General features: G+C 53.5%; 1 protein-coding gene across 1 annotated transcript in view; it reads left to right on the top strand.

Annotated features, from left to right (window-relative positions):
- The first annotated feature begins 491 nt into the window (after window positions 1-491).
- ZNF609 (zinc finger protein 609) overlaps window positions 492-18,707 on the top strand; it is a 154,337-nt gene continuing 136,121 nt past the window's right edge. Inside the window, exon 1 of the mRNA XM_030577021.1 lies at window positions 492-587. The gene's annotated coding sequence lies outside the window, so the exon portion shown is untranslated. The remainder of the gene's footprint in view (window positions 588-18,707) is intronic.

The raw sequence follows: 18,707 nt of genomic DNA, 5'->3' as shown, positions 1-18,707 counted from the left end.
TGGTGCCCTTCCTGCTGAGGTTCATGCTGGTCAGAGGGTTTGTCCCTCTGCCTGTCTCCGAAGGTCTGGCTCCATGTGCTCTGGGTCTCCCTCTGCCTGTCCTGTCCTGTGGGATCCCGATCTCTGGGGCGGATCCCAGTCTGGGTCCGTGTTCCGGTTTGCTCTCTGGGGCTCCTCGTCCTAGCTCTGTCTCCGCGCTCCCCGCCTGGGCCCTAGGGCTGGACCCCGCGCCTCCGGCGGTCTGTGTGCACCAGGGGGCGGGGGGTATCCCGGCTCCGGGTTTTCCCCGCCTAGTGGCGGCGGCGGCGGCTCCGCGCGCCGGGTTTTCTCTCCGCCCGGCTCAGTGAGTCAAGGCGGCTCCGGATCCGGGCTCCGCGCTCCGGGTCCCCCGCCCGGTGCGCGCTGAGCTGAGCCCGGAGCGCGGCGGCCGCTGAGAGCCCCCGGCCGGAGGCGCGGAGCGGCCTGCACTGAGCGCGGCAAGGCGCGGCGGGATGGCGGCGGCCCCGGGCCCGTAGCCGGCGGCGCTGGGAGCCCGGCGGCTCCATGGAGGAGACTTAGTGGAGCGCCCGGGACGGGCCTGCAGCCGGGTGAGTCCGGGATCGGCCGCGGGGCCTGGCGGGGGGAGGGGCTCCCGGAGCGTGACCCCCTCCCCCCGGTGAGTCGGTGGTGGGGGCTGGGAGCGTGACCCCCTCCCCCCGGTGAGTCGGTGGTGGGGGGCTGGGAGCGTGACCCCTTCCCCCCCGGTGAGTCGGTGGGGGGGGGCTGGGAGCGTGACCCCTTCCCCCCCGGTGAGTCGGTGGGGGGGGCTGGGAGCGTGACCCCTTCCCCCCCGGTGAGTCGGTGGGGGGGGCTGGGAGCGTGACCCCTTCCCCCCCGGTGAGTCGGTGGGGGGGGGGCTGGGAGCGTGACCCCTTCCCCCCCGGTGAGTCGGTGGGGGGGGGGCTGGGAGCGTGACCCCTTCCCCCCCGGTGAGTCGGTGGGGGGGGGGCTGGGAGCGTGACCCCTTCCCCCCCGGTGAGTCGGTGGGGGGGGGGGGCTGGGAGCGTGACCCCTTCCCCCCCGGTGAGTCGGTGGGGGGGGGGGGGGCTGGGAGCGTGACCCCTTCCCCCCCGGTGAGTCGGTGGGGGGGGGGGGGCTGGGAGCGTGACCCCTTCCCCCCCGGTGAGTCGGTGGGGGGGGGGCTGGGAGCGTGACCCCTTCCCCCCCGGTGAGTCGGTGGGGGGGGGGCTGGGAGCGTGACCCCTTCCCCCCCGGTGAGTCGGTGGGGGGGGGCTGGGAGCGTGACCCCCTCCCCCCCGGTGAGTCGGTGGGGGGGGGCTGGGAGCGTGACCCCCTCCCCCCGGTGAGTCGGTGGGGGGGGCTGGGAGCGTGACCCCTTCCCCCCCCCGGTGAGTCGGTGGGGGGGGCTGGGAGCGTGACCCCTTCCCCCCCCCGGTGAGTCGGTGGGGGGGGCTGGGAGCGTGACCCCTTCCCCCCCCCGGTGAGTCGGTGGGGGGGGGGCGGGGAGCGTGATCCCCTCCCCCCCGGTGAGTCGGAGCGTGATCCCCTCCCCCTCCGGTGAGTCAATTGGGGGGGGGCGGCTGCCCGGGAGCGTGACCCCCTCCCCCGCCGTGAGTCGGTGGAGGGGAGCCCTTCCCTGCCCCCGGAATATGTCCTCTTGGAAGCGGTGGTGGGGGGCAGAGGGGGCTTAAGATCTGTCTCCCCTTGTGTCTGTTGTTGCTTGCAGGGCTCAGTGTGTTGGTGGCTGGGCTGGGGGCAGCAGGGCCTGCGGGATCACAGGGGTGAGCTGGTCAGCGGGGTGTAAGGGGATGCTAGGGTCTGAGGGGTCACAGAGGCTGGCGATGTGGGGCAGGGTTAGTGCCAAGGTGGGGAAAGGGGTGGGGGCAGGGCCAGGGCAAACAGGGAGGTGGCACAAGGACAGATCTTTCGATAGATGCTGGGTGCTGTGTCCTGGCTGGATATGGGGCATGGGATGTTAAGCACCAAGTGTTAAGCATGTGGTTGCTTGAGCGGGAGAGGGTGCTGGAGCAGGTGGTTTAAGGAAACGGGGTAGGGAAAGGAAGAGGGTAAAGTGGTTGGGAGAGTGATCTCAAATCCCAACACTCAGGCCTCAGCAGAGTTAGTGTTCCCTTCCTCCCCCGTGTCCTTCACCCCAATCCTCGCGCTGCCAGGAATTAAGAACTTGGGGAAACAAGTGAAGTGTCCCTTGGGGAGGTTTGTGTTGTCCTGTGCCAGGCTGCCTCCTGGCAGTCTCCTTCCTAGCCTCAGGGCATTGTGCTGGCACCGCGGCTTTCTCCATTTCCTTTATTTGCAGTGTAGGTTTGATCACTGTGCTTTCTGATGACTGATTTCCTTCTCTCCCTTTGGGCCTGTGCCTGACAAGGAGGAAGAACATCTGACCCGTGTGTGTGTTGTAGGGATGTGTGAGAAAGAGACAGGCAGCAGCCCACAGCAGTTTCAGGTCCCCAGCGTTTGGCTTGCAGAGGGGAAAAGGACAGAGCCCTTCTGGGGGATTTTCTCAGCACAGATCACAGAGAATTAAATCCTCCAAGAGGCTCTTCACTGAAATGCAAACAGTCAATGTGGGAAGAAATCTTGCCTCTCTGAACACTGTTTCTCATGGGTGCCAGAGGCAGTGGCATCTGTGGGTCACAGTCCCAGGCAAGGCACTTCAGATCACCTTAATTAAAGGCGGATTTGACTGTGTTTCTTGATCCTCTGCTATCTCTGCTTGGCTGTTCAGAGAAGTGCTAGTATCTATCCTTGGAGCTCTGGTGCTGCTGTTCTGAAGCCTGCCCCCTCCTGCTGGGCCACAGGATCAGCTTCCCCTGCATGGCCTCCATCTGGAAGGGGGCAGGAGAATGCTGTGAGTGGTAGGTGCCTAGAATTGGACTGAGAGGATAAATCTGTTTGACTTCAGTTGTCTTCTCTCTTTTTCTGGAATGGGACAGGGCCCCGAAGAGAGCGTGGTTCCTGGCTGGAGGAAGAGTTGGGATTGGGATGTAACCTGTGCAAGGTTTATCTCGGCTGCTCTGGGGCCGGCTCCACAAGCAGGGGTTATTTTCATTCCTTGATTGCAGGAGAAATGGCAAATGTCTCTGGGTGACACCAGTTCGGGCTGTGGTGAGGAACAAACTGGTTGTGCTGGGAGCCCACAGTAATTGGTCTGATTTTATCTGAGTGAAGCAGAGGGGTGAGAACTGCTGCTCCAGAGATAAAGCCGCTCTCTCTTGCCTGCCCATTGTATACACAGAGAAGGTCACGGGTTCAAGTATTGTCTGTGAGACTTGGCTCTGCTCCGTCTGGGGAGCCTCCTAGCAGGCCATTTTGTCGCCATACCAGGCAGGCCATTGCCACTGGTTGGGAGATTGTACACGGATTTATTTATTTATTTTTTTTTGCAAGGGTCAATGAACATCTCGTGGGCACATTTCTCCCCCCCCCCCCAGCCCCCGAAGAGTAAGGATGCCAGCTCCTGTGCTGAATTGTCTGCTCTGCACAGCTGGCCATTGTGTGGCCAGTCCTGCAATGGGAACAGAGCACTGTAGGGAACAGGAGATTCCCTTCCGTAGTCTTGCCTGTCTGGATATATTTACGTAAACCTGTTTCCACGCTCTGTGCAGTGACTCTGGCACAGAGTTATTCTGCATGTTCTCTCTGGCTCACAGTGCTTGGAAAATCCAATCCCCTTATTTATTGATTAGCTTCCTTATAGTGTGATTTACAAGCAAAATGTTACCTGCTTCGGAATGAGAGCATTTTCATAAAAGTAATGCTTCAACATTTTCTCCCCCCTTCCATCCTCAGACATTCATTTGCCTCCCAAAATCTCTGTGATTGGGTATAAGATGTGGGAAGTGACCCATGTACACCCTTGAAATACTGCCACCTCTGGGGTGGAAAATGACAGCTGTTTAGGATTGCACAACATTGCTTTCCAACAGTTTAGGACAAGAATGCTGCATCAGTTAAAACCACCAGAGGAAATCAGCAGACAGGCTGTAATGACCTTAACTGGAGTTTAGCCAGGACACATTGGGAATATCCCAAGCTGGATACTTTGTTGTTTGTTTGTATCTTGGATACACATCTTTATGTGACTGTTATTTGAACTGCTCCTTATTCAGTCTTACGTGCTATATGTATGAGCATGCATAGACCTGTCTATCTTACACATGTGCACCTTCCTATTGCTCTTGCATTCATTTAGGAAATAAACACTGCTCTTTGCAGGCGGTGTCATGGGGTGGAGCCTGTGCTGCTGTTTGGATTAATGTCCCAGCAAGGGCAGTAGCAGTTGTGAATATAGCAAAAGGAACCTCTCCTCCTCTAGTGGAATCATGGGGTAGCAGGTCCCCTCACCCTTCTCCCAGCCTGAATATTAGATGTGTGTGATGCACTCATTTTCCTATACTTCCTGGCTCCTGGGAGAAACCCACTCTTTTTTTGATGTAATTATTGTTCTTCAATCATTAATCTACCTAAAAATACCTTTTTTTTTTTAATGAAAGAATAAACAGAAATAGCTAGTAGTGAAGTATAAAAAGCCAGTAGTCTAGCCTAAGAAATCCCACTGCGTGAGAGGCACCAGGCAGGCAACAAAGTGAATGCAGTAAATAGACTTTGAGAGGTAAGGGCCAGTGTTCATTAAGAATCTGATTTATTCTCTCTCTGTGCATCCCTCTTTAGGATGAGGGGTGATAGCAACATATTGGAGTATGCTGTCCAACCAGCACACTGGAAATTTTAACAGGATGCTTTTGAGATAGGTCAAATTTAATTTGGCCCAGCTTTGCCCAAGAATATGCTTGCTGTGTCCAAGTTGCTTTTGACCAAATTCTCTACATGCTGCAGTGCAGTTTTCCCTTTTAGTACCCCCTCCCTCCTTTAAACCTACCACTAAGGCAGTACATATTTATGGGCAACCCTGCAATAACTGAGCTCTCTTGTTGGGCCGGTGTGGAGTCATATGTTGTGTTACTCATTGATGAGTGATACAGGTGTGACAGCTAAGAATGGGATTCTTTCCTATGTGTATAGTGGAGACAGGTCTCCTGGGGTGATCTGAGGCTGTAGTTGTGTGTTTTGGGTTCAGATGGCATGTGTAACTGTGATACGCACCCAGCGTTCATTGGCTTTGGGCTGCCCACTGTGCTTCTGAGCAAATGTTCATCAGGGAACTAGACAGAGCTGAGCCAATTTATGTCTCTTTTGACCTTGCACTTTGGCAGACTTGAGCCAGGATTTCTGTAAATTCTTCAGGGCAGGGACTATGTCTCATTGTGTGTTTGCACAGTGCCTAGCACAATGGGTCTCTGATGCTGATTGGGGCCTTTGGGCACTAGTGTAATAAGAATATTAAATACACTGTATTAAGTCTCTTTGTCTCTCTGCTACTGAGTGTTATGTAAATAGGATGGTATTTATGGTTCCAGGTGCACTGTTTCTGGGATGCAACACATGGAGTGTGTGCACAGTTGCGTCCTTTAAGGCTTTTATGCCCTCGTCCTCATTGTGATTGGATTATCTGGCATTAGAAACAGCCCTGCCCAGAGAAAATTGTGGGCACATGTTTACACTGCGCAGATCACATGCCTGTTCAGTGACAAAGGGAGGTGAGGCCTGCTGGTGAAGGTTTCACTGGGAGCAGTTGCTTGTACACACAGAAACACCCGCTTTGGCTGACCTGCAGAGCAGTGGTGCCAGAGGTCTGGGGCAGAGCAATGTGAATGCTTGGCTGCAGTGGAGTGTATTCCACTGAAATCCTTACACACAAAATCTTTGTGTGGCTGTTGTCCCTAATTTGGCTGATCTGTGTTTCCTTTATAAATTTGTAGATAACATGGGAACTCCTAGGTCAAGGGGAGATTTCAGGCATCTCTTTGGGGATTCACTAGAAAATATGGACCGATGTTTTCCAAACCTTTGATCCATTCCTCCGCTTCCGTGTTTAGTGCCCCTAAGAGCTTGTTCCTACAAATGCAGCCAAGTTCCCATCTACTGCTCTCCTCTTATTCTCACAGATGCACACAGGGTCAGGAGCCCTGGCTCCCACTCTTGTGCCTTTACCACCAGGCCATCGTTGTTATGTATAGCCTTCCTGTTTTACTGATACGTTTATGCACATTTAATGTAGATGTCTAAGTATCATGCTGCTTGCATGTCTAGAAAGGAGTACACATTGCAAAACCTAAAGCAGTGTTAAGGTTTCAGATCTGAACACAAAGAAGCCAGGATGTTCAGTTGCCAAAAGCAAAGTTAACTCAGCTGCATGCATGTACTATATATTATGTTCTGCACCCAAGTCTAAGCAATAGTTGAAAAGAGTGTTTGTGAATGAGTCAAGGTTCATGCCTGAGAATCTTGACTTCTGTGTTTTAAATTGGTAAGTTTTTTGCATTTTATTTCCTTTTATTTGGGGGAAGCAATTGCAAAGGACTCTGTCCGTGTCTTCCCTGCACACACCAGCAGATGTGGAATGATTTTGCAACATCAGATGTTAAATACAACCCTGGTGTACATTACTTCTATCTGGGCCAATACACTTGTGCTATTCAGTGGCTGGAAACTTTTTATACAGTGCTTTTGTCACCTCTGACTTTGTAATTTAGTTGTTTTTGTCTTTGTGTGCACACAGTGATGTGACTCTTACTGAAAACTGACCACCTGAGTTTGTGTAATGTGTTTTATCTTTTTTGTTTTTAAAAATGAGATATTATCCTGCTCAGTTAATTTAGGACTATGGAAGGATTTTATGCAAAACTACCTCAGAATCTTATTTCTGTGATGAGACAAAAAGAATTGGCAGTTTTAGGCTTACAAGAACAGTCCTTTGCGAACTTTCAAATGAATGAAAATGGGGCATTACATAGTGCTACTGTGAATACCGCTGTAGAGTAGAACTTTGCTAATCTGCACAAGAATTGTTGGTCTCTCCCCAAAGATTTAGTAGCAAATGCTGTAGTGAGATTTCTTGTTAGCAAGATTTCATTGTTTTTGTAAAACCTTTCCTAGCATTTGCAATATCACCACGAGTAATTAAAATGGAACTACAGCTAACAAAATGAATGAGCAAAGTTCATTTCAATGCATTATTCTTGCTTTTTATTGTATTCCTTTATGTACTTGCTAATTCACAAAATTGTGTAATTTTCAATGGGTCATTAGTGTGAATTAGCCAGGGTCTGATGTATATCATGGGTTTTCAAATGTGCTTTATTAATCTATAAAATACACCTATTTATTATCCCTCGCTAAAAAAATTGCTGAAGGGGTTTTGTCGTCTAGTATTCCCTGCACTCGGATTTGTTCCTGCATGTCCGTAGACCTTGCCTTGCAGTCTGATTGGCCTCTCCCAAACTGCTCCTGGGCTGACGCTTGACAGCAAGAGAGATCATGAGTGCAGGTAATATACATTCTACTCCTGCAGATGAAGCTCTTGCTAGCTTTAGCCAAGGTGCACTAATTGGTTATTGAATGAGGGGAATTAAGGGCACTAATAGATGAAGTGGCAGCCCTTTCATTTTTGGAATCGGAGACATTTTCCTCTTCTGCTAAAGCATTTGAGGCTGCCAGTGCTGTGCATTTGTGGTCTCCCTAAGGATGCCTAGAATTCTGCGTGTCTGCTCGATTGAAAGGCCTGCGAGCAAGACAGACAGGCAATCCTGTGACCTATTGGGAGGGGCAGGCCATCAGGGCAGTGAAGAGGTCACTCCCAGGGCAGTCTGGGGCTCTTTGCGCGGCACTGTACCTGGCCTGTGCTACTTGACTCCCGGATGTTGGGATCAAAGCAGAATTGTGGCTGGAAGCCATTGCTTTGCCGGTCACATGACTCATTTCGATCAGTCTAGTTATTTTCCCTGAATTTGGTGATGAGCTTTTGACGTTAGAAACAAACTTCCTGTCATGTTTCCCTTCCCACCAGTCGGTGTTGTGAGCGCCAGTGCTGACTCCAAGCTGCTTTCTCCCTGAATGGGGCTCACTGAGGCAAGCTTGCTTTATCCTTGGCTCTCCCTTCCCCCACCCCCGCTGGAGTCATCTGCTTAGGGAATAACTCCACTAGCCACTTGGAAACACTCTAATTACTGCAGCTATTATAATCACTGCCCAGATCCACCTCCCCCACCCCTTCTGTCTTCGTTCCCCCTCCTCTCCCTCAGGCAGCAGGAGCTGAACTAGAATCTCAGAGCACAGCCAGCATGAAGCAAGCCCTAGATCTTGCCAAGGTGACTGGAGCTGACAAGGCTGGTTTTTCATGGTAATCTTGCTATTTGCCTGAAAAATCCCATAAATTAAAGGTGGGAAGAGCCTATTCGGTTACACCCACTTCGTCCCCTCCCTGCTCCAATACCAGCCAGGGCAAAGTTAAACTGTAAAGTATGTGAATCCTTAAATTATGGTATTTGTTTGTCCAGATGTCTTGATGGCATTAGATGAGCAGGGAAAACCTGAAGTGCTCTTTCTCCCAGTACGTTTCCAGCTTTAGCACTGTCACTTGTGCCCACTGGCTTCATGTGGCCTTTTATTATCTCTCTGGAGCTTTTGTTTCCCCTATCCACTTGCTTGGGATTATGGGGATCCCCTCTTATTCCATTTTTCACACTTCCCTTTCTCATTGGCTGGTGACTCTTTCAAACAGTACAACTAGATTGATTTTAAATCAGTGTAGTTATACCAGTTCAGTTTTTCTAACAGACATTCTGTCTGTGTGAGAGAGAATGAAAAGCAAGCCTTGTCCCATATGTGCCTCTCAGGCCATGGCTACACTAGAGAGTTGCAGCGCTGGTGAGGGGGTTACAGCGCTGCAACTTAGGATGTGTCCACACTTGCAAAGCACGGCCAGCGCTGCAACTCCCTGGTTGCAGCGCTGGCTGTACACCCGGTCGAGCCTTGGGTGTAGGGATTCCAGCGCTGGTGATCCAGCGCTGGTCAGCAAGTGTGGACGCCCACCGCGCTTTTATTGACCTCCGGGGTATAAGGAGGTATCCCAGCATACGTTAGAAGCCTCTCTGGTAATCATGCACACTCCACTGTCCTGGGCTCAGCTGACCCCACCTTTAAATGCCCCGGGAATTTTAAAAATCCCCTTCCTGTTTGCTCAGCCAGGTGTGGAGTGCAATCAATCATTCAATCAATCAGCGACCATGCCTCCACGCCCCAGACGAGCCCCAGCATGGAACAGTTCCGAGCTGCAGGACCTCATCAGTATTTGGGGTGAGGAAGCTGTGCAAGCACAGCTGCACTCCAGCTGGAGAAATTAGGATACCTATGGGCAGATATCGCAGTCCTTGCTGAGAAGGGGCCATGAACGGGACGCATTGCAGTGCAGGGTCAAAATAAAAGAGCTGAGGAGTGCTTACTGCAAAGCCCGTGAGGGAAATCGCCGCTCAGGAGCTGCCCCCACAACCTGCCCTTTTTACAAGGAGCTGGATGCCATACTTGGGTGTGACCCCACTGCCAATCCTAGGAGCACGATGGAGAGTTCAGAGCAGGGAGAAGTGGGGGAGGGTGTAGAGGAAACCGAGAGTCAGGCTACTGGGGTGGAAGGAGACACCCCGGAGTCCCAGAAGGCATGCAGCCAGGAGCTCTTCTCAAGCCAGGAGGAGGCTAGCCAGTCACAGCAGCTGGAAGTTGCTGGTGAGGAAGAAGCAGAGGAGCGTGCTCAGGGTAAGCAGATTTTTATGTTTTGGGAGAGGACGGTTGGGGTTATGGCTGCCTGCATGCATGCCTAAACGTGGAATAGCCCATTGATTTGCTCTATCACGTCTCTGTAATCGGCCTCGGTAATCTCTTGAAAAGTTGCATCCAGAGCATGGGCAGTGCGCTTTCGCAAGTTTATAGGGAGAGCCACCATGGTCCTTGTCCCGGTCAGGCTAACTCGTCCGATCCACCGTGCAGCGAGGGGTGGGGGAACCATGGCTGCACACAGGCAAGCTGCATAGGGGCCAGGGCGGAATCCACATTGCTGTAGAAGACCCTCCCTCTCTTCCCAGGTAACACGCAGCAGTGATATATCTGGCAGTAGGAAACCCTGTTGAGAATTTAGGGATACTTGAGTGCAGGGCGCCAGGTTCGCGGTCCCCCCCCAGCCCCGCGGTGCGTTCCGGTCTCCCCACCCCCTTCCAGCATGTAGCCAGCCCCGCGGGGCACTCCGGTCTCCACCCCCCCCTTTCCAGCAGGCAGCCAGCCCCGCGGCGCGCTCCGGTCTCCACCCCCCCATTTCCAGCAGGCAGCCAGCCCCGCGGTGAGCTATGGTTCCCCCCCCCTCTTTCCAGCAGGCAGCCAGCCCCGCGGTGCGTTTCCCGCCCCCCCCCACCAGCATGCCGGCATTTACGCGGACCGCCCCCCCCCCCACCGCCAGCAGCTCGCCACCTTCCTGTTCACTACTGTCCCCTGTGCAGGACACCAGCTACCTCCTGTACCCAGTGCAGATAAACCCCAGTGACCCATCGGTCAGTTCCCTCTCCCAGGTGCAGTCGGGGCAGAAACACTCACCCCATTGCTCGCCATGCCTTCGCTTCCCTGGCCTCTCTGTGTTATGTTAGGTATGTGGGAAGGATGCTACAAAAAGTCTAAAAACTCCTTCACTGTGTGATAATAAACAATGTAGCCTCTGTGTATTACATGTTTCTATCTATGTTTTTTTTAGTGACCTTGACTAATGCAGCTGGATCACCGGCCTCACGTCGCTTGCAGAACTTGAGAAAAAATCCGCGAAAATCAAAAGAAGAATTGATCAAAGCAGTTATGATTCACTACAACAGAGAAAGTAGGAAGACTCAGGAATGGAGAGAGAAAATGTATGAGTGGAGGCAAACAGAAAGCAGGAGAAAGGAATTGGCTACCAAAAATACCTCAAAGCACCTGATAAGCCTCCTGGCTCGCCAAACTGACTCTTTTGAGTCTCTCGTAGCCATGCAGGCAGATCTGTACCGTGGTAACCCACACCCCGCCCAAAGCTGTCTTTCTTGTTCCCCAGTATTTGCACAAAACACCTTTCTCCAGCAGCCAGTTTCTTATTACCCCCAGCTGCCCCCAACACCTGTACGATCACCTACCAGCCCTGATAACTACAATTCTTACCCTGTGCACTCCACCCCCATTACCCTGCAGCATAGTAATCCTGAAGTGCAGCAGACATTGAACAGTAATCCAAACAGGACATATTCAAACCTCTGAATGTACTGTCCACCACCCTAACCCCCCTGGCCTTTTATGTACTGTACTTTGAATAAAGGATTTTATGGCTTTTAAAATACGTTTTATTATTGCAGGAAGTGGTAAATATTGTACCCCAAGGTAGAAAGGAGCACAGGAAAGGCACCAAACATTAGTGTTGGCTCTCAGCATCAAATTGCTCCCTTAAGGCATCCCTAATCCTTGAAGCCCTTTCCTGGGCCTCTCTAGTAGCCCTGCTCTCTGGCTGTGCAAATTCATCCTCTAGGCATCGAACCTCAGAGGTCCATTCCTCTCTGAATCTTTCACCCTTCTCTTCACAAATATTATGGAGGGTACAGCACGTGGATATAATAGCGGAGATGGTGCTTTCCACCAAATCTAGCTTCCCATAAAGACACCTCCAGTGCCCTTTCAAACAGCCAAAAGCACACTCCACAGTCATTCTGCACCGGCTCAGCCTGTAGTTGAACCGGTCCTTGCTCCTGTCAAGCTTCCCTGTATACGGTTTCATGAGCCATGGCATTAAGGGGTAAGCGGGGTGTCCAAGGATCACAGTGGGCATTTCGATGTCCCCTACTGTGATCTTGCGGTCTGGGAAAAAAGTCCCGGCCTTCAGCTTCCTGAACAGGGCACTGTTCCGAAAGATGCGTGCATCATGCACCTTTCCAGGCCATCCTGAGTAAATGTCAGTGAAACGCCCACGGTGATCCACAAGTGCTTGCAGAACCACGGAGAAATACCCCTTGCGATTAACATACTCTGATGCGAGGTGGGGTGGGGACAGAATAGGAATATGCATCCCATCTATTGCCCCTCCACAGTTAGGGAAACCCATTTGTTCAAAGCCATCCACAATGTCCTGCACGTTCCCCAGAGTCACAGTTCTTCTTAGCAGGGTGCGATTAATGGCTGTGCAAACTTGCATCAGCACCATTCCAACGGTGGACTTTCCCACTCCAAACTGGTTTGCCACCGATCGGTAGCTGTCTGGAGTTGCCAGCTTCCAGATTGCACTAGCCACCCGCTTCTCCACTGGCAGGGCAGCTCTCAATCTCGTGTCCCTGCGCCGCAGGGTAGGGGCAAGCTCAGCACACAGTGCTATGAAAGTGGCTTTTCTCATCCGAAAGTTCTGCAGCCACTGCTTGTCATCCCAGGATTGCAGGACGATTTGATCCCACCACTGAGTGCTGGTTTCCCGAGCCCAAAGGCACTGTTCCACGGTGCTGAGCACGTCTGTTACTGCCACAAGCAATTGAGTGTCTTGAGCGTCAGTCGTTTCAATGTCATCGTCTGACTCCTCACTGTCACTTTGCAGCTGAAGGAATAGCTCCACTGCCATGCGTGATGTGCTGGCAACATTCATCAGCAAGGTCCTCAGCAGCTCAGGCTCCATTTGTAACAAAAATCGCATAAATCGCACTGCAGACTCACAATGCCGCCAAACTGCTCGGAATGTGTAGCAAAGCACCACGGGGCGTTGGAACAGGAAGCGGAAAGACCCGCGCACTTCCTTCCCCTTCCCACAAGCCACAGCGCCAAAATGGGACGAGGTGGTCTGTGGGATAGCTGCCCACAATGCACCACTCCCAACAGCGCTGCAAGTGCTGCAAATGTGGCCACACTGCAGCGCTGGTAGCTGTCAGTGTGGCCACACTGCAGCGCTGGCCCTACACAGCGGTACGAACACAGCTGTAATTACCAGCGCTGCAAAACTGTAAGTGTAGACATGGCCTCAGAAACGTCACTGATACACAACTGCCCGGTGCCAGTTGAATGAATTTGCCCAAATTTGGCTTGTTTTTTAGGTGTCGTTCAGGCTAAGCCCATAATGCAGCTCTTAACAGTGGCTTTGTAACCGGGTAGAGGACATTTGAACTAAAAATATGTTACAGACAGCTTAGCAAGCAGGTTTTCATGACACCATGGTACAATGCCTGAACCCTGTCTACACTAGTGCATCTGCACTATTGCTGGAACTTACGGTAATATGGGTTCTAACTTTTCTAGTATAGAGTCAGTCACTGTAACTGGTTGCAAGTTAACATTGCCTAGTTTGTGTTCACATAGCAGCTTTTATGCTATCATAGCTGTATGTGTATGTGTGCACCTACCACACTCTCTAACTCTGCTTCTATCAGTGTGTGTTGGGAAAACCTGGGCAGCCATCCCATTGTGTTTGGGCAGAGGATAGAGTACCTGGGGAGGGCGCACACAAAGTACCCTGGGGGCTATCCCAGTGGTTCTCAGCCAGAGATCCAGGGCCCCCTTGCTGTGAGCAGCTTTCAGGGTGTCTGCCAGAATAAACCAGAGAGCAGGGCTGACATTAGACTCGCAGGGGCCCAGGGCAGAAAGCTGAAGCCCGAGCCCCACCGCCCGAGACAGAAAGCCAAAGCCTGAGCGACTTAGCTTTGCGGACCCCTCGTAGCATGGGGCTCTGGGCAATTGCCCTGTTTCCTATCCCCTAGCACTGAACCTGACTTTTCATCTATTGGATATGCAGGAAACCAGTTGTTGTGGCACAAGTGGGTCATGAAATGTTTATAGTGTGTTGGGGCTGGGGGAGCTCAGGAAAAAAGTTGAGAACCTCTGGGCTACCCCATTGTACTTGCGTGGGGATAGAGTGCTCAGAGGGCGGCCATGCAGAGCAGCATGTGGGCAGTGCACTTGGAGGTATTTTCCTGGTTCTCTTTGTTAGAAAGGAGGACCAGCCAATTGAGGTACAGAGGACAGGCATGGTAAGAGGACACTGGTCTATATGGAAAAACAGAGTAACAGCCCAGGCTCTGGCTAGGGCTGCCATGACGACTGACAGGGTGTTAGCAATCAGGTGTGCAGACACAATATTTAGAGTACAGCCATGGTAAAAGTTCATAGTGTGGGTTGGGTGTTGGATTTAAGAACCAAGCCCTGTGGGAAGGAAACTGACTCAGTAGTTCTGCACCCTGAGAACCTCTTTCTCCATGGTCATTGGGCTTCTCTGTGAGGTTTCTTTGTTTGAGCTGCACAACATGCGGCCCGCGGAGCCTCACTGTGTGGCCCGTGGGAGGATTCTAAATCCCCCGCACACGGCGCTCTGCGGGCAGCCCAGAGCCCTTTAAATCTCCGCCGCGGCCGGGAGTCAGAGGGCGCTGGGCTGCTGGCAGCCGCGGGGAGCGCAAAGCCCTTTAAATCCCAGCCGTGGCCGGGAGTCAGAGGGCACTGGGCTTCCCGCAAACTTCCCCTGCCCCCACAACCCCCTGCAATGCCTCTAGGCCAGGCCTGCACAACTCATCAAGTGGCGAGGGCCACATTACTCCAAAGAAAACAGCTGGGGGCCGAAACTTCCGAGCCCCGCAGAAACACCCCGCCCCAGGGCCGCCCAGCCCTGAGGAAACAAACCCTCCTTCCCCAGCGCCGCCCAACCAAAACAGCTGCGGGCCAAAAAGGAAGGCTGGGGGTGAGAAAGTGATACTTTATTTTAAATCAACCGGGGGCTCCCAGCTGAAGAGGTGGCTGGGAGCCCACAGTGTCAAATTAAAGGGCCCAGGGCTCCGGCAGGGCAGTGTCTGTGGTGGGGGCTGGAGGGATGGGGTGTTGCGGATTCCCTCAAATCCCACCCTGCATTGCACAAGGTGAAGGGTGGACCGTCTCTTGTATCTCCGCTGACGCTAGGGCCTGTGAACTGCCTGCAGTTTGGGGTTGCTTTGGAGGCAGTCTGGGTTGGGTTAGGCTTGGGCCCAGCAGTCCATGCCTAACCTGGTTTTGATGCTAGCTTGCAGTGTGACAAACAGCATGTCACTTAACCTCTGTGTGTGCATGTCTTCCTAGCTTTAAACTGATGACAGTATTTACCAGTGTGGGGCAGCCTGCAGGCAGTAAGCAGTTAGCGTTTGAACAGCATTTTGGAAATGGAAAGTGCTAGAGAGAGGCTGTTAGCTATCTCCGCAGCTTGGAGAAGCAGTGAGCAAATGGGCACATCCCTCTTTGCTCTGCTGTCTTCTCTAGAACTATAAGGGGAGCAGGGAATCTTGGGAAGGAGTGAGCGGGGGAGCATAGGGAGGGGGTAGTATTTGGAAGAAGCACTTTCTTCAGCTAAAAACTGATTTAGAAGGAAAATGAGATGTTCCCAAGGGTAGAGATGGAGTTTTTAGGCTCTCCTGGAGAGTGTAGCTTAGTGGCCACCTGTCACGGAGTGTGGGGGAGTCCGGCCCTGCACCCCTCTTCCTGGGACCCACAGTGACTCTCGGCCAGCCAGCAAAACAGAAAGTTTATTGGACAACAGGAACACAGGTTACAGCAGGGCTTGCAGGCACAGTCAGGACCCCTCCACCGAGTCCTTCTGGGCTTTCAGGGTGCTTGGATCCTAGCTAGGATACCCTGAATTCCACCCATCCAGCCCCAAGCCCAAACTCAAAACTGCTTCTCTCCTGCCACTCCCTTCCTTTATCCCCTTCTCGGGTAAAGGTGTTGACCTTTCCCCTCCCTTACCTAGCTCAGGTTACAGGCTCTGGCATTGTCCATCCCCTAAAGTCCTCCCCTGCTCTCCCACTCCCCACACAGACAGTACCTACTGCATCACCTCTCTCCCCCCTTCGAGACTGAACTGAGCGGGGTAACTCTGCCCAGTTACCTGGGGAAGTTCAGGGTCCCCTCTCCGGGACAACGCATCCGCTGTCAGGTTGGCACTTCCCTTCACATGGACCACGTCCATGTCATAGTCCTGCAGGAGCAGGCTCCACCTCAGGAGCTTGGCGTTAGCTGCTTTCATCTGGTGCAGCCAGGTCAGGGGAGAGTGGTCGGTGTACACGGTGAAGTGTCGCCCAAAGAGATATGGCTCTAGCTTCTTAAGGGCCCACACCATGGCCAGGCATTCCTTCTCGATGGCCGCGTAGCTTTGTTCCCGGGGTAGCAGCTTCTTACTCAGGTACATGATGGGGTGTCTCTCCCCCTTTTCATCCTCCTGCATTAACACTGCCCCCAGTCCCGTGTCTGAGGCATCGGTGAACACCATAAAGGGTTTGTCAAAATCTGGGTTTGCCAGAACTGGGCCACTAACCAGAGCCCCCTTCAGCGCCCAGAAAGCCTTCTGGCACTGCTCAGTCCAGATCACCTTGTCTGGCTTCCCCTTTTTGCACAGTTCAGTGATAGGGCCGGCTATGGCACTAAAGTGGGGCACGAACCTTCGATAGTACCCCGCCATCCCAATAAAGGCCTGGACCTGCTTTTTGGTTTGGGGGGCAGGCCAGTCTCTGATTACCTCCACCTTGGCTGGTTCCGGTTTCAGGCAGCCGCTCCCCACCCGATGGCCCAGGTAAGATAGTTCAGCCATCCCCACCTTGCACTTCTCAGCCTTTACTGTTAACCCAGCCTTTCGGAGTCGGTCCATGACTTGTTTAACCTGGGACATGTGGTCCTCCCAGGTCTGGCTGAAGACGCAGATGTCGTCAATATACGCCACGGCAAAACTCTCCATCCCCCGCAGTAGCTGATCCACCAGGCGCTGGAAGGTGGCCGGTGCTCCCTTGAGGCCGAAGGGCAGGGTCAGAAACTCATAGAGCCCCAGAGGGGTGATAAAGGCCGATTTCAGCCTGGCATCTGTGTCCAGCGGCACTTGCCAGTAGCCTTTGGTAAGATCCATAGTGGTGAGGTACTGAGCACCTCCCAGCTTGTCTAGGAGCTCGTCAGGCCTGGGCATAGGGTAGGCATCAGGTACGGTAATGGCACTGAGCTTTCGATAGTCCACACAGAACCGGATTGACCCATCCTTCTTGGGAACCAGCACCACTGGCGAGGCCCAAGGGCTGGAAGACGGCTGGATCACCCCAAAGCCAGCATGTCCCTGACCTCTCTTTCAAGATCCTGGGCAGTTTTACCAGTGACCCGAAAAGGGGAGCATCTTATAGGGGGATGTGACCCGGTCTCCACCCAGTGGACAGTCAAATTAGTGCATCCAGGCTGGTTGGAAAACAGCTGTCGGTATAGATGCAGCACCCCCCTGATCTCAGCGTGCTGGCCCGGGGTCAGCTGATCAGAGAGGGGAATCGCCTCCAGGGGGGAACCCGCTTTGGTCCCAGGGAATAGATCTACTAAGGGGTCATCTCCCTGCCCCTCCCAATGTCCACACACGGCCAACACCACATTCCCCCTGTCATAGTATGGTTTCATCATGTTCACATGGTACACCCGACAGTGATGTGCCCGGTTTGACAGCTCCACCACATAGTTTACCTCATTCAGTTGCTTGATAACCTTGAAGGGCCCTTCCCAGGCGGCCTGGAGTTTGTTTCTCCTCACGGGGATGAGAACCATCACCTGATCTCCGGTGGCGAAGGCACGGGCCCGTGCCGTGCGGTCATACCAGACCTTCTGCCTCCTCTGGGCTCGGGCCAGATTCTCCCTGGCCAGGCCCATGAGCTCGGCCAGTCTTTCCCGGAAGGTCAGGACATACTCCACCACTGACTCTCCCTCGGGAGAGGCCTTCCCCTCCCATTCGTTCCTCATCAGGTCTAGGGGCCCCCTTACCCGCCTTCCATACAACAGTTCGAAAGGTGAAAACCCGGTAGATTCCTGGGGCACCTCCTTGTACGCGAACAGCAGGTGAGGTAAGTACTTGTCCCAATCCTGCGATTGCTGGTTCATAAATGTTTTTAGCATCATCTTCAGCGTCCCGTTGAACCTTTCTACCAGCCCGTTGGACTGGGGGTGATACGCTGAGGCCCAGTTGTGCTGGACCCCACATTTCTGCCATAAGGACCGGAGCAGGGCCGACATGAAGTTGGACCCCTGGTCCGTTAAGACCTCCTTGGGGAACCCCACCCGGCTGAAAATTGTCAGCAGCGCATCTGCCACTGTGTCGGCTTCGATAGAGGACAAGGCCACCGCCTCGGGGTAGCGAGTGGCAAAATCCACCACCACCAGGATGTATTTCTTCCCTGACCGGGTCATCTTGCTGAGGGGTCCCACTATGTCCATGGCCACCTTCTGGAAAGGTTCTTCTATGATGGGTAAAGGCCTCAAAGCCGCTTTCCCCTTGTCCCGGGCCTTCCCCACCCTCTGGCAGGGGTCACAGGATTGACAGTACTGTCGGACATGGGTAAAGACCCCAGGCCAGTAAAAGTTCTGTAGCAGCCTCTGCCTGGTGCGTCAGATTCCCTGGTGCCCTGCGAGAGGGATGTCATGGGCCAGGTACAGCAGCTTGTGACGAAACTTCTGGGGAACCACCAGCTGCCTCCTGATCCCCCATGACTCTACTTCCCCTGGGGGAGCCCATTCTCGGTACAGGAACCCTTGCTCCCACAGGAACCTCTCCTTGCAACCTCTTCTCATGGTCTGTACCGCACTAAGGTCAGCCAGGTCCCGGTGCTTCCGCAAGGAGGGATCTTTCTGCAACTCGGCCTGGAACTCAGCAGCTGGGACAGGGATGGGGACCGGCTCTCTCTTGCTGGCTGGGTCTGAGGCCGCAGCCTCTCTGCACCGTGTCCCTGGGCGTTCCCCGCTCCCTGGGTTAGGGTCCTGCACCTCGGGTCGAGTACCTTCCCCGTTGTCGGGGT

Source organism: Gopherus evgoodei, chromosome 10 (genome assembly GCF_007399415.2).
Source record: "Gopherus evgoodei ecotype Sinaloan lineage chromosome 10, rGopEvg1_v1.p, whole genome shotgun sequence".
Taxonomy (NCBI): Eukaryota; Metazoa; Chordata; order Testudines; family Testudinidae; genus Gopherus; species Gopherus evgoodei.
This window is presented reverse-complemented; position numbering and strand designations above follow the sequence as displayed.